The following is a 6,000-nucleotide window of genomic DNA, read 5'->3' as shown; positions in this document are numbered from 1 at the left end:
CTCAGAATTGTTCTACAAAACTGGGGTCGGACCCCCTTGGCGTAAAACATTACTGCTTACGGCATCAACCTGCTTACTTGCTTGCTTTTCTACATGCATCTCCAGACTCTGGGAATACAAGAACATATGTAATTTCGCATGGTTTGCTAGAATGTCATACCATTTGCGTGATACTTCTAGATACCAAGTACAGAGCAATATCGCTCGCGCAGCTGACATAAAATCGATAGAATTACGAAAAATGATGAGACTAAGTATAAATTGAGGGAACGTACACCAAAATGCAGGTAAATTGATGAAGTACTTGTGGATTTTCTGGCTGGTGGAGAACAATTTATAAATTGGAACAAGTATGCGACAGCAAGGGGAAACGGTGGAATTTTCGACATGGAAGCGAGCCAGGGAAGCAGTCACTTTTTTCTATCAAGGCAGCATTATACTGTATGTCTATTGAGGTAACAGTGACACACACGGGTTGACTACGGTATTTGATGCTTTTCAGGAAGACATAGAACCATCTGCCTCTAAACTTACATGCATCTGCATTAAAGGATAACAGAGAGTGGATGGGGTGATCGATTGAAATGGAGCTGCAACGATGTATTATTTAATGGTAGACTGACGATGCATTCTAGAGAGAGAAAAGTTGCTGCAGGTTAGTTTTTCAGCTGTTCTGTTAGGATGTATCAGTCACATGACATAGCCAGCATTCAACTCGTATAGATCCACGTGTTGTCTATGTTATTTAGAGCACTGTCTACTTGCGATCGTTAACGGCAAACCTCTCGCTCATCAGAGGTCTTCTGTCTCATGAGCGATGAATCGTGACACATTCCTGAAAACGAACTATGATTTGTGAGACGCACTCCATCCCCCTTCCGCATCTCGGGTGTAAAATCGAGACCGCATGTTTATAACTAAGATGATTCTAAATTAGAGATAGGAGTTTGTGAGGCTCTGAAATTAGTGGCAGAATGACTTGTAATTTGACATGTCAGACACTGCTGCTATGCGCTTATGTGTTTCCTTGTAAGAGGTAATCTCCATTACTAACAATCATTTTATATAGGACTCAGGCGGGCATTTCTGAACCATGATCGGATGTGAGCAGTGGACGCTTTACGTCTCTGGAAAACTATACAGTCCTTGTATCGCACAGAGCCAATGTTTTAAGGAAGAAGTTTTTTATTTTACTGTTCGATACCATAATTTGTCGTAGAGGAACTGGGAAGAAGGATGTATGTCATGTGCTGGAAATACATTCCTTACATTGGAATATTAACAGTGTTGCATTCCATATGACTGGTAGGTTGGAAACTCAAGTGATCTAACATTATAGCCTGTTTTAAGTGTGGAATGTTGTAGCCTTAAGAGTGCATGTGTTTATGTTCTCTCTTACCAATACTTTCCAGATACTGATCGTAGACTCTAAAACAAACTTTAAAATTGATAGTGTGGTTGATTTACATAAAAATGCTTCGAACTCCATCCGTGTGGAGCTCCATCGCGCATAAAAAACCTCCGTTTCTTGTTCTTCTTAACCATCTGTTATTACAGCACTACACTTTCAAATCTGTTGTTACTGATCGACAAGGAGTGCTAACCTCCTCGACATGGGTGCATCTGGAGAAATCTTGTGCACTTGGATGGGCAGGGACTCGGCAAGCTCCATTTATTCACGAGACATGGAATGTACGGTCTACTTCTTGTCGCTCGCAGGTTAAATTGGTAACAGTGCTGCAGGGCGCATTTGTCAGTGACAGTGTGAGGGGTCTTTCAGTCTCTAATTTTATGCTAAGACTGCGAGAATGGTCTGTAACTCCCATCCACAAAGAGTTTGATCATAAATTTAGCACTTTGCTCGAGGTTTGAGAAATATGTAGATTGCTATCTGGTGTACTTTGATTATGTATGTGTCCAAGAATTAACAATGAATGAATGTACAGGACAGCCATCTATCTACATTCGCTATGATACTCACAAGGTGGAAAAGGGGTGGTTTAGCTATGACACTGAAATTGGGAATCATGCTGATGCACCATTGGACGGTGTTGAAATTACTGTAAAATTGTTAAATTTGTTCGCGTTATCAACTGTGATGCTTATTATTTCAGTACATCGATGGTGTCTTTTCCATCCCATCCATCCACTGGCATGCTGTTGGTTACCACACGTTGACTGATGCTATTTTGTCTAAAACTGACATGGCTTGTTTAAGTTGGAGAAAGAGTTTTGGGGGAGGGGCCACACCTACTGGGGATGGCTAGCACCAAAACAGCGATCACGTACATGACTGCAATATAAGAAATCAGTCGAAATGGAATGCTGAGCCATCAGCTATTCCGCCACTGTGACAGATGAGTTTAAATGTAGAGGTCGTCAATCGCCTTCGGACTGTGGTATGGAAACTCTCTATAACGCCGCCAAACTCTTCCAGTTTCCTTATGTTGTAACTATCTTTTATTTAAAATCATCCGGTGTGCATAGTGTGTTATGGTAGCAGCTGTCAGAACATGATTTACACCATGTGACATCTAATTTGCTGTGAAAGGCCATGGATCAGAAAGTGTTAATGTCAGTTTCGAACCTTATACAGGCGTTTAAGTCGTGGCGGAAAAACGAAATGTGTGGCAGTGTACAAAGCGTGTTACAGCAGGAAAAAAAATGTTACAAACACCGAGACAGTATCACAGGGAGCATCTCTTGCGACTTATAGTGTAGTCTGCAGTATACGAGTACCCTCCTACAGTACAGGTGATGAAAATTTAGAATGGTCTGTGCAGTTGATCAATAACTGTATATTTAATACGATCGCCACATGTCCTCGATACCAGCATACATGCGATATTTGTTTTCGATATATGAGAGAAGAAAGATGCGGTAAAAATCTTATCGAGTTCTCTTTCGGATGAAGTTAGTTGAGCTTTCATAGTTCGTAAATTTCCTCTGTTGGATGGTACAGAATAACTAAGTTAGCATGTTGGGGTGATAGATGTGACTGGGACCTGAGGCATATGGATCCATAGTTCTTGCATGTAGTTTGGGGACGCACCACAGTGCAGTAGCAAAATCCCTATACTTCTCCCAGTTCCTGTATCCATCGAATGGTCAAAACACAGTCCTGTCGCAGTAACGCAGCTTAGCCTCTTTCTACATGGATTGCAGAAGGTTGTAGATATAGCTTTCTCCGACTGCTACCCAGTTCCAACTTACATTGGAACGATCACATGCGTAAAGCTGCAGAAATGGCAGCAGTTGCAAGATGCATGGGGACTATCTGAAACGACACTGGAATTTTACTGTAACAGATAGGTTCAAGAAAGGTGACTCATTTCGAGATATGAGAGTGCTAGAAATATGATTCACTAGTGGATGTAGTCACTAAAGGACTTCTCCATAGGGTCCTATGCAGGTATATTTTTCAATGGCGAGACATGATTCCAAATCCCAGGCAGCATTTATAGCGGATAGCGTAGCACTAGACATATGAAAAGCTAGTGGACATTTCTTACTACCTCAAGCAGCACACCATCTACTGTTTGTGATCCTGATCAATCAACCATCGCCTATAACCCAGTCGATATATCACCGAACCTCTGACATGGCATCAAGACAGAATGCATTACAAACACCTAAGAAATACCTAGCGGCGGCGGCGGCGGCAGCGTGAGGGAGTTTCGAATACCCGTTTTATACCACGTCCCTTAGCCGAATCACTTCCTAAGTTTGGTAATTTTATTACGAGGTTGCACCGCTAGTGACGTGTAACCGCACTTTTGGTCTGATACTATAGACTCTGGCGATCACTGTCTATATTCAGTGTCACGGCATCTGTCTGGAAAAAGCCACTTCATTCAGAGGTAATGCCATACCTCGATTTATAAAGCCAGTATAGCTTTTAACATGGATACTTGTATGTAACTGTAGAACGAAGACCGCTTGTGATGGTAATATGGTTGTGTTTTTTTAGCATCTGGTGGTTTGTAAGACGATTACGCCACTCTCTCTAAGCCACAGTGGTACCACTCGTAAGAAAATTTATGGTCCATGTCCACCCATCGTTGATTTTCGGTCAGGATTATTTCGTATCGCCAGCAATCAGTTTTTCCGAAGTATTATACTTAGTAGTACGGGATGTGTGATAGTTTCACCATGAGTATCAGGCTTATAAAGTATGTGTCTGTGTTCTGACATGTGCAAAGGATATGACTATGCCCAGTCGTAAGGAATACTCTGATAGTAAAGGGAAGAGTATGTCGTCATAAGAATGGTACAGATATTCCTATTTCTGTGGCTACAGCCATCAGCAGAGTGTATTTCCGATACTTTTCTCATTGTCATATGTCGTTCAATTGAGACCGCAATTGTAGCATTTAATTCTAAGAATAGCGATTTCCTAGGATGATGATTCTACCTACGCTTGCTTGGCGTGCAGTGCTGGTGGCCTGTGGCGGGAATGATTCACGTTTCCCATTAACAGCAGCAGCCATCCGACTGGAAAGGCCTGTTGGGATGCAGGAATGTAGCTGTCATAACTGTTTCATCCTCTAGACGGCTGAATAGCAAACTGATATTTAGTATGTGTTGGGCAGCTTTCGTGATCGCTTGGAGATTTGAGATGATTCAATATGGAACTGTGTTTGCGCTAAAACATTATTCCCTCCCATGTAAAATGTCCAGTTGTCAGCTTCTGTCCATTTCGCACCATTATTTAGTTGAGGCAACATTGATTGTGGTGTGTGCTTCTAGTAGGTGAGGGACAGGTGGAAGACACGTTTGCTGGATCTGTAGACATGAGGAACACCTTAACTGACTTCGTAACTTGTAGGGGTGATTAGGAATCAGTTACAACACTGACGTCAGCATTCGTAAGTGGAAATATCAGTTTCTTCTATTTTTTTCGAGTTTTCATGTAAAGCTCTACACAGACAGAATAAGTTTCTAGTTACTCAGTGGCGTACAGCATGCTCCGCGTTGCTAAAGTTTCGTGTCTCTAGAGAAATAATTTCCAGTCTCTATCTTCGGGTTTACTTTGCGAGGGCGATATTGCTATGTGCTTGATATCGAGAAGCAGCAGAAAATGGTGTGACATTCTAGCAGGCCTTGCGAAATTACATATTTTCGTAATCTTAGAGTTAGGATATGGGTATAGAAAAGCAAGCAAGCAAGCAGGTCAGGGCCGTAAGCAGTAACGCTTTTGTGCCGAGGGGCAGCGACCCCATGTTTTTAGAACATTCTGAGAGTGACTTCAGTCCACTGAGGGCGCATTGGTCAAGTGTCAGGTGTGGATGATCGCCTGATCTAGCGGAAAATATCTAGTATAGCAAGGAGTATACCTACAGTGCATGTGCTTACACTGCCTGTCCTCGTGGGAAATGTACAAGTGTATGGCAGCCGATAGCTATATGAATGATGCAAATGGGGCAATTTTCTATGGTGAACGATACGAATTGTATGCTTACTACACCGACGCAGTACATGGTGGTATATTGTCACGTAGGAGATCAGTTTCACGCTCTAATATTCAATCTTGCGTCCTCAGTGGTAGAGCAGTGTAATTGAGCAACAGTCTTTCCATATTTGACAACCATTATGCCTCTTTTGCAAGGTTTAACTGTCAGTGCAATATGGCAATCTGTACAAAATTCTTTTGCTGCTGAAAGTCTCCACTGCAGAAAACAGTTGCAGATGGTGCTCGCACACAAGCAGCAGCAGTTTGGCAGGTTAATTCAATACAGGCCAATCAGAATGCTCCATTCATTTGCAAGATGTAATTTATGTTGGGAATTAAGAGCGTCTACAAACTGATTGGAACAAGATGGAAGTTAGGTATCTACAGAAAGTTCTGGGTAAGCAAGTGTTCAAAGACAAGTTGCAGCAGACCATCCATCTCTGACAGAGATGCCATCACTCATCTGCCACTAAAGCATTAGGACATCTCCAGACCAGTAGATGTAGAATACCGCATATTACCGCCCTTTTTCCCTTCTGTAGGACAGT

This window comes from Schistocerca nitens, chromosome 9, assembly GCF_023898315.1.
Source record: "Schistocerca nitens isolate TAMUIC-IGC-003100 chromosome 9, iqSchNite1.1, whole genome shotgun sequence".
In the NCBI taxonomy this organism is placed as follows: Eukaryota; Metazoa; Arthropoda; class Insecta; order Orthoptera; family Acrididae; genus Schistocerca; species Schistocerca nitens.
Note: the sequence above shows the minus strand (reverse complement) of the source record.